Here is a 10,926-nt window from a genome sequence, read left to right on the forward strand (position 1 = left end):
GTGGCAGTAGAGAGTGTGAATCATTTCAGATCTATGTGTCTGGGCATCTTTATAACCTTCCCCCTACACAGTCTAATAACCTTTCGACTTTAACATATGACTGAAGGCAGTAATCTTAGCATTTTGTACCGATTTTACTTTGTGCAGTATGGAGCTCATTGTGGTGAGGTTTTAGAAAAGAAGAAAATAGTGGAGTCTTGAGTCCCCCCCCCCCCATAAGTCTATTATTGGAGTGGTTGCTTACATTTTGTAACTTCTGATCTCAGTATGACAGTGATATTTTGTGAAATTATATTCAGATTTAAAAGATAATTATAATGAACTTACTTTGGCTTTTTATTACTCCTGCCAATAAGGCTATGGTGTTGTAGTTTTTATGTGTGGTGCCATTCTGTCCTCAAATGTAATAGCTTGACAAGTTTTCAGTTCTGATAAAACTTTGTAGTGGTGTTGCATGAGTTCATGCTAACAATCCATTATGTGAAAGTCAACTGAAAATGGACAAAAAGCCTTATAACTCAGAAGCTATGGTTCTTACACATTAGGTGTATATTGTTTATTATTAATCTCTTCTTTAAAGTCAATAGAGTAATGTGAAGATCAAAGTGATAATAATGATATATAGAGTTATTTAAAACTGTGTTTCTTGCTGACAACATGCAGGCATATAAGGATTCAAAATCACATTTTTAATTATGAATTTGTTATGTGCAGTACAGTAACAGGTTATAACTTTTTAAACACATACCAGATTGAATACATGTGCAGTGCTCCTAAAATTAAAATAAACACTTTTTCACTTGATATTTATTGCTAAACATATAACTTACTAAAACATGAAATGGCGACACATGTACACTCAAAATTATGTCAAGTATATTAAAATGTGTTTTTACTAGGGTTGCAACTAATGATTACTTTGATAGTCGACCAATCCTAATTTGTCTTTGATTTGTCGATTAGCCAACGACAAAATATTTCAACAACAAAAAATAATGTGGACATAGGAAACTAAAAATGGCATATCTACAAGTTGAAATAAAGCTTCAAATCAAATAGATTTTTAAAATTTTATTTCCAGGTTAAAAATAACAAGTTAACAAAGTTTACAGGTGATTGAGTTCATGAATTCACGATTGCAGTGGGCATGCTCAGAATGTGACGTTTGCTCTTATCTTACTTCAGCTGTTTGAAAAGTGCATGAGCTCAAACTAATCTATACTCCTTTGCTTAACACCAGTAAAACAGAACAAAACAAAATAACAAGCTGACGTCACAGCTCCACGGTGCAGTGTTTGAAATGCTCGTGCACTGCAGTAGGCGATACTGCCCCCATAGCTTCCTGTGGTGTATTGCAGCTACAAGAATCATTTAGGTGGTTTTACTATATGAACCGTCGACAATAAAATTCCGCTTCGACGAATTTTCATAGTCGTCTTCGTCGTCATCGTCGAGTATAGCGACGAATCGTAGTTTCAGTAAGACAAACAACAAAAGGCAGCACTTTGCACGGGCTTTTACTGCACTACAAACGAATTAAATATGTTTTAATATAATAAATCTAATATTATTCCCTTCAAAGTAAATACTGTTCAGAGAGCGAGCTGCCTTTGTGGAGGTTTGTGCTATTTGGAGTGCTTTGTGTTCTTAATAATACACAAGAGACTGTTAAAGAGAAAATGATTTCAAAGATTATTAGAGATAGAAGATACAGTATGGTACAATATCATAGTTTTTTTTTTTAAAGACAATCTTGCGACAACGCAAGCGCACCATGTAGAAGAAAAGTCTTTATAAATTCTAAATTCGTGTTCTTGTTCAGTGCCACCCTACGTTGGGAAGAGACACATTAAATAATTATTATTCCTTCTCTTCGGTGTTATTTTCTCTAATTTACAGGTTATTTCGTCAAAACCCCAGTTACTGTCTTGTCTTCTTTGAGAGGAGATCTCATTTATAACCATAATGTTACACAGTAATTATTAACAGAGACCCACAATGCCCCTGTTTTGCTCCAAGGGTTCATTTGCATGTTAATTATCATTAGCGACACAGGGGGGAAAAAAAACAACAAAATGAAACATAACAGTTAAATAAGCAATCCTATTTTTCACAGCTCTTCCATCAGAAATCATCTTACATCATTAGGCCTCAAGCTTTCACCTTGGTCGTTGACACATTGTAAGTAATATTTTCTAGAAAATCTTTAATTTAATTCATCAACTGATTTTATGCTTTTGGGCAAAGGGCTTGAAATATTTATGATATATACAAATTGCAATTTATGCTGAAAGAAAGATGGATCATATTGGTTATTAGTTTTTGGCAGCATTAGTATATTTGAGTTGTTTTTAAAGCGAGTAAGTGCACAGGGCAGACTAAAGACACAGCATGCAGTTTAATACTATGATGCCTATTACTGCTTTTTTTTTAAAATTACATTATTTTCTTTGTATTCACTGATTGCTGTGTAAGCTTGTTTACTTCCCAGCAAAAGCAAATTCTTTTTCAATATTGAACCTTTTATATATATTATAGAACTGGGAGAGGTAATATTAGCTCAAGATACAAGGTCATCATTTTGTTTCATGGCTCTCCTGGAGCTTTGCAAATAGAGGCATAAAACAAAACAATGGCACATAAAACTGTGATTTTGTTCTTGTTAATATTTTAACAAAGGATCTATCGTGCAAAATAAGTTATGTAGTTTGTGTGTCTGTTTCTCACAAAATAAAAATAATAATAGAAAAAAAATGCACATTGGAGCTTGAATTTCAGTCCATTGATCCTTTTAGAAGTATATTTTCTTTTGCCACAAGATGGCGACAGATTGCTGTCTCATATTATTTCCTCCATTACTGTGTAGAATAAGAGTTTCTCCATAAATTCAAACTTAGATGTAACAGACTAAACAGAGACTGCACTGCAGTGGAGCACATGAATGATGTCAGAACTGCAGCTTCTTCTTCTTCTTCTTCTTCTTCTTCTTCTTTTTAGGTCATGTGAGTCTGTGATTAAATAAAAAAACAAATTTACAAGGGCTAATTTTTAAATCTCTAAACTTACTCCTAGGCACCTTTGGAGTTTTTACCCGAGGACATAATACTTTTAACTGTAACTCCAGTAAATATAGATTATATCACTAGATTTAATTTACACTGTTGGATTTCCTGCTAGAATCCACCAAGTTGTTAGATCCATTTTAACAGTAGATCATGTCTTATCCCTGTCAGAAACAGTACTGTTGAGCAGTTCTGTTTTGCCCTTTTTGTTGTAATCATATGTTTTACTTTTTCCTACTCCTCGTGACCACCTGTCAAGGGTTAGAAAGCTACAGGTCTATTTTGCCCAAGGTGTGGGCAGAACATTTTGTGTGTGAGAGGGTTTATTGCACAATGACAGTTGTCATTTGGGACACACATTGAGCTTTCAAGTTCAACCAACTTCAAATGAAATCATTCAGATGCTATCATTTCATCTTGTATAAGCAGCAGTTTTTATAACCACACTTGCAAAAATACTTCTATATTTCAATCAGTTTTTAATCTCCTAGTGTAGTAAAAGTGTGTGAATAATGTGACATCTGATGTCTACATTTCAGCAAAAACTGTAAAATTTAGAAAACCCACCCACCCACACACACACACACACACACACACACACACTGCTGGGAAATGGAGTTTAAACATTGCAAAGGGTGGAAGCCGTTAAGTGGCCCCTCAGCACAAGCTCTAACAATACATATGACCAGTGTTTAGCACCACTTTGGTTTTGAAGAACATGATTTAAGGGTGCCAAGTGACAGCCGCACTGACTTCATGCCAGACATCCTCCAACTCGCCCATGGTCTTTCACTTTACACTCCTGGGTGTGCTAATCACCTCCTTCAAATAGAACCATGAGATCACATTTTCTTGTTGTAAAAGATCACTGTGAATAAAAAGAGCTGCAGGTGTGATGTCGTGTTAGTGACGTTAAATGTGTTCACTTTTCACCTTCTGACTTTGTACACTTTTCAAAACGGGCTTGCAAGCTGATGAGATCCTAAATGTTACAATTCATCGACAATCTAAAGTTTTACTCATTCACACATGTGTAATCCCCCTTGTTATTTTTATTAAATGTGCTGCTCAGTATGTCTGATCTTTATTGGTTTTAGCACTGCACACATGCCATGCTGGCATGTCTGCTTTTGCTTTTATCCAGGCCTGGAATTTTGTCATGATACGTACTCTTGCAGCAAGCACTGGTGCTGCGGTGGGTAGATGACGTGCAAGCAGGCATAAAAACACAAAGTGGAAGTGGACAGCGGGTACAATATTAATTTTCACTTTTTGTTTTTGCAGTTAAAAGGGGGCTACAGTATGCCAGTGCACATTTAACGCTCAATGGGCTTGATGTCATCATCACCAAAATGTGCGTGCGTGTGCGCGTGTGTGCAGAGGCAGGCTCTTCCCGTGTGGGCATCAGGGGACAAAGTAGCCTTTATGCAGTGTGCTGAGCTCCAAGGCAGAAACATTGTTGAGCAGTAAAACATTCTGTAACTGAAACCACATGTTCCAGAGTGTACGACAGACAAACACAGGCAGCTTCGGCATCTCTGTATCAGGAATGGGTGCCCTATCATTGGGGGCTCCATTTTGACTCCAGTGCAACACTCTTGTTTAGCATTATGCGTTTTATATGCATCAGGAAACTGAAATCAGGAACAGACTGTCCTTGGTAAAAAAAAAAAGTTGTGCAAGAGCGCAAAGGAACAAATTTGGTCTGACAAATTTCTAAATGCAACCTAAGCCGTTTGCTGCTGTATTTGGCTATATATTGCCAAACATGTCTGCTAGCCAATAGCCTATGGCTTAGAGACACTTAAAAAATGGCAAATCAACAGTGAGAAGTCGATTATTGTTACACTTACCAGAATAAATCTATTGGATTGGCCTGAGCTGCTATATAGTTTTTATAGCATTATGCTAACCTCATGCAATTTTTCAAAATCTTTGTTAGAGACATTTCAAGAAATTAAAAACGCAACTTAAAAGCAAAGCTGCTGTGATGCAAAAATCCTTTAGAAACATTTTCCATAACTTCTTTGGATGCTGAAGCTTTTATTTCACTCTCAGTATGACCTCAGTAGACCACTGTTGCTGGAGCTACTGTGTTTGCTTAATGGTGGCTTTCTAAATTGTCGGAAAACTTGTCAGTTAGAGTGTTTTCCTTCATAAAACTGATGTGCAGGCTGGAGTGGTTTAGTCACTTCTGTTCAGTGATGTTTTTTCCATTCTCATACCTCTCCAACAAAGTTTCAGGATACACTTACAGATTTCTAGCTGTGAATGAATGTGGTAATTAGCAAACTAAAGTATTCAGATCAGTCAGCTCCCCAACGTTAAGACTGAACCCTTGACCCAGACCCAATGCCCCAATTTCCGTCTTCCTGCTAATGCTTGCTTAAACTTTACTTAGCTTGGCTGAATGTCCGCCCACTTCTACCTGAACAAAAAGAAAGCAGGCTTTCTTTGTCTTTTTCTGTTAATCTTCGCCTCAAACCTATAATTCTTCTCAGCTCAGGTTAGTAAAGTAGTTGGCTATGAAAAGGGATTGCTGCAGGATTTCTCTTTGTATTGTTTTAAGCTGTGGCCTATAGACTGAGAGGAAGAAATTAAAGGACAAACATGCATATTTATAAAATTTAATGGTTAATAAATGTGTATCGATTAGCAATTCCTAAAAATTGTCTTGAACTTTTTCAATTAGTGGACTTTTGTAATGAATTTGCGATTGTTAATGGGTATTAAACCCCTTCACTTAGAACCCATAATGGTCTTTTGAAGTGCTTGATTGTGTTATTGCAGATCTTCTGAGAAAGCGTTGTTTGAAGACCTCACAGGTTCCCCCCTAATCTGATTGGCCACGGATGTCCTGGCACAGGACCTTTCTTCATGCTCTGGGGATTGACAAGAGGTCTTGAAGATTCAAAAAGTCACTTGTCCAAATACAGCCTTGTTTAATTACAGGAGGGGGATGCACGCATATCATCGCACACAATCGCCCAAGCCCAATAAATGCCCGGTCTAATTCTTTTCAGACTAGATATTCAGCTCCACCTCCAAAAGAATCTCTATCCAAATAGGAACTGGATTTGGGTCTCCTCTCCTCCTTATCCCAAAGCCCTTAAGCACCCTCCACTTCTTCTGTTCACCTTCACTTTGCCAGTGACATACCTCCCAGTGCTTCCCCAGCCAGTGTAAACACATGGTGATTCTCCTGTGCTATTACTTACAGTGTGCTGTGCTGACCCCCTCCTACCCACACCCCTACACCCTGCCATCCATAGCCAATCTCTGACCACCTCAGCCTCCACCTCTATATTCCGAATTGCCAATCCCAATCTAATTTATGGAATATTTTGGGGGTAACTGTATACGGCGGCAGGGGAGATAACATCTCCAGGCCCCTGTGAAGGACAGGAACTCAGCAGTGTGTGCTTAATAACATAAACTGCTGAAAAAGGGCCTGGGCCGGTGCATTGGCAGAGGAGCAGGCCAGTGAGACGGATAGAAAGAGGGAGCAGAGAGAGGGGACCCAGTGTTCTGGGGTGGGGTGGGGGTAATTGAGACCATGTGAGCCTCCCCCAGTAGAGGGATTAGAGAAGAAACGGAACTCTCTTAGCCCCAAGATCGCTTTCAATTAGATGCGCCCAGAGCAAAGGTACTGGGGGACACAGGGAGGGTGAAAGACCAGCATAGCCCAAAATGTCTGGGTGAAGGAGAGAGGAAAGGTGAACGAGAAGTTGTGGTGACACTTCCTCCCCTTTCTGTGAGTCACTACCAAAGTTGGGGATGTCTGGGTCATGTCTGTGCATCACAGAACAGAAGGTTCATGTCAGAGATGACATAATAACACATTATTTTCCTTTTTTTAAATTTTAAACGTGTATTCATCAAAGGAAAGTTGTGTAAGATGGACTTCTCCTTCCAGTGATGCTCTGCCCAAATACTCAGTGAGTCTAATTCAGTCACTGTTCTCACGACTTCTCTGCTGTGGCCACTGACTGCTAAAACCTGGATTAACTCTGTATTAAATGGCTTGCACAAGGGCTCATCAACAGCCTTTAGGTCACAATAATATTCTTGCCATAGAGACTTCATAAGATACACCTGGCTAGTACTGGGTTAGACCCCTTGTTCTGCTCAGAACTACCATATTTATTTGATGTATAGAATCCAGTAGACGCTGAAACATTCACTAGAGATTTTGGTTCATATTTATACGATAATATTACACAGTTCCTACAAATCTTCTGTCCCACTACGTCCAAATGGCCCTTTGCTGGTTTTTGGATCTTTTGGTTGTGGAGGTTATTTGAGCACAGTGAATTCATTATCATGTTGAAGAAACCAGTTTGAGATGATTCAAGGTTTGTGACATGATGTGTTATCTTGCTAAAATGCTGTCATCTTTATCTGGATGTTGCAGCAGAAATTGAATTCAATTCAATCCAATTCAATTTTATTTATACAGCGCCAAATCACAACAACAGTCACCTCAAGGCCCTTTTTATTGTAAGGTAGACCCTACAGTAATACATACAGAGTATGTATTACTGTAGGGTCTACTGTATGACTGTAGAGTCATATGACCCCCTGTGAGCAAGTGCTTTGGCGACAGTGGGAAAGAAAAACTCTCTTTTAACAGGAAGAAACCTCCAGCAAAACCAGGCTCAGGGCCCAATTTTGATATGTCTGTGCAAATTGTTCCCTCACTTTCTGGCTCTTAGCTGACAGGAGTAGCACCCAGTGTGGTCTTCTGCTGCTGTAGCCCATCTGCTTTAAGGCTCAATGTGTTGTGTGTTCAGAGATGCTCTTCTGCATTGCCTTGATTGTAACATGGTTATCTGAGTTACTTTTGCTTTCCTATCAGCCTTGCTATTCTTCTCTGACCTCTGGCATGAAAAAGACATTTTCACCCAGTGAACTGTGACCCACTGCATATTTTCTCTGTTGTAGACCATTCTCAGTAATTCCTAGAGTTGTGTGGGGAAAATAATAATAGATCATCAGTATCTGGTACTCAGATCAGACCACTAGCAAGCATTCTTGCTTTTAATGTCAGTAGGTTGTCTTGATCATGTGTAAATGCACTGGGTTGGTGCCATGAGATCAGCTGATTAGATATTTGTGTTAACGAGCTATTGAACAGGTATATCAAATGAAGTGGCTATTGAGTCCATATATGATATATAGGGATCTATTTTGTCTGAACCAAAACCTTATTAATGACAAGGCATAGCAATCCACCTTCTTTTAGCTGCTCCCTTTTTCACAAGATGCTCCCACAGTGGATTTGATTTAGTTGACCTTCCCAGGGATTCATATCTCATTCTGGTCTTGAACTAGTAATCTTTCACATGATAAGTGAATGTGTTAACAGCCACACTATAGAGCCACATTAATAACAAGACATAATGTTATAAAATATGGTTAACAGATGCGTCCTTTGTTCAGAAGTAGAAATGCATTTCAAATCAGAAATGTGTCCTCTAGAGTTTGCCAATGAGTCTGAAATCCCCGTGCAGATGTTGTAATTGGAGTCTTTCAAAGCACTTGCTGATCCAAAGTTCCAAAGTTCTAGTTTTTTGTATGCAACTTCAGGCTCTCATGTGTTTAGATTCATTTTTTTCTTTCCTTTTTTTGACACAACCATGCAAAAGCCCTGATTGTTTAGAACTGAGTGTTTATTTTCACAGTGTCCAAATGTTTTACAGAAAACCTGTCACCGTAAAAGACTGACAGGCCAAAATCTCTATGTTATGCTTTCAGCATCATTTAACTCAGTCTGAAGGGTTTATTTGCATGCACTTTCATTCCTACAGCCTGCTCCTGTCTGCTTTAAGTGCAGACTCCATTGGGCGTTTGTATATAATTTTCCAAAAGCTATAAACTCTGACTGTACTTGACAAAGTGTTGCTAAAAGATGTTAGTGACAGCCCCATATATTTTGCTAATTAAATATAGAGCTGAGTGTTTCTGTTTGGTTTGTTAAATGGAATTTAAAAAAAAAATTCTTCACAGCAAAGAATAAAATCTGACTTCCACGTTGTCAGTTCTAACTCAGACATGGCCAGATTTAAACCCTATTGGAGCCCCAGCCATGATGTGTGTATATGCATAAAAAGACCAAACATCATAATTAATAGATTTGAATGGATTTAAAGGGGCCAGCAATTAAGCAATACAGTGATGCCAACAATCGCAATATATGTAGAAATATCAGTTCATTTTGTTTTAGTGAAACAAGGTAAAGAAAAAAGAAGCTTTGCAAGAGTGTTCATTTTAACACTTCCTTTCCCTCCTGCTTTTCTGAGTCCCATCATATATTTCTGTTGCAAGCGTTGTTGGAATTGGGAATCTGTGAAGCTACTTTTCACCAAAAATCTCCAAGCACCGTTTGAGCACAGCTGATCATTTGTACCAGCCATTGCAGATTTACAGTGGCATAGCAGAGGCTGCATCTGACCACTACTGTAGTGTTTCTAATTAACGATTCCTTTGTATTGGTGGAGACATTTGTCTCTACAGCAGCAGCAAATTAATCGTACTGAATGACTTATTGTGTAAAAGTAAACTGTCTTTGTCCTGTAAATATTGACCCCTCAATAACAAAAATGGAAAAAAAAGTGTTTTTAGTATTTTATATTTATATTATATTGACATCTTTAGTTATATAATGTAGTGTGCAGAGCATCAGGTACATTGAGTTTACATTCCCCTTCCTGAGCTAAAAGGACAGATCGGGTAGCTCTGAGTGTACTGGGTTAAAGGCCAGAATCATTGTCAGCCCCTATGAGGTAATTATGTGTTTGTGTTTATATACCGTGTTGACTCCCCACTCTGTCTCTCTTCTGCACTCCATCTTTCTGCCTGACTCCCCCCCCTACCTCCACCTCCCTCCTCTCCCTTTCTTCCTCTCTGTTCTTTGCACAAGTCGTCTCCCTCTGGGAAGAGGTGCCTGGGATGTTGATTCAGCCATACATCTCTGTCAAAATCTCTATGAATAAATTAACCTTTTAAAGATTAGTCCACCCTAATACCTCAGGGTTTTTTAAACAGAAGAGCGGAGTCCCTCCAGCCCCCACCCATTCCATGCCAAGCCTCACCAACTTGGTGTTAATAGTGGAGCAAGAACTTTTAAAGGCATAGGCATGTTTTTTTCCCCTTCACAATAAAGAATAAAATATTAGGGTTTAGATTATGTGTGTGTGTTCTTTTTTTTTTAAAAAAAAGATCTTTTTTGTGCTAATTTACATTCTCTGTAGATTTTAATGATGGTGAGCATATGGTGCCTTCGCAGTCATTTGATTAGATTTTTTTAGGTTGGATGTTATGTGTTGGATTGAGAAAAAATGATTGTTTTTTGCTTTCAAATGATATATTTTTGTATTATTGTTGACCATTTTAATCACCATGTCCTCGTGTTATTAACACGGACTATGCTGCTAGGCAAACTGCATTAAAGTCAAGGAGTCACATGATCAGACTGTTAACCTATTCCTAGTTTATAGTAGTTGATATGAGACGTGATAATAAAGTTTTGCAAAACTAGCCATAAATTAAAAAGGCATGAGGTTTCATTTTAGCTCCTTCAAATTCATGTATATTTTTTGGCTCATGTGCAATTATTTTGGTCCCAGTCTGTTTCAATGTTTCCTACACATACACCATGTATATAGTTCCACTCACATATGTATACATATACACTGTTTTTTATTTTATTCTATTTATTTAATTATTTATTTATTTTCCGCCTTCATTGTATATTGGTTTCTCTTCTTCTTACTTTAGCACCTTTGTGGTTCAGCTACCCAATTTCGTTGTGCAAGAAACTGCACAATGACAATAAAAAGCTCTAAGTCTCTAAGTCTCTAAG

Source organism: Aulonocara sp. 'chitande type north' Nkhata Bay, linkage group LG20 (genome assembly GCF_057382095.1).
Source record: "Aulonocara sp. 'chitande type north' Nkhata Bay isolate Kocher_YH1m ecotype deep benthic linkage group LG20, A_spYH_male_GT1.1, whole genome shotgun sequence".
Classification (NCBI taxonomy): Eukaryota; Metazoa; Chordata; class Actinopteri; order Cichliformes; family Cichlidae; genus Aulonocara; species Aulonocara sp. 'chitande type north' Nkhata Bay.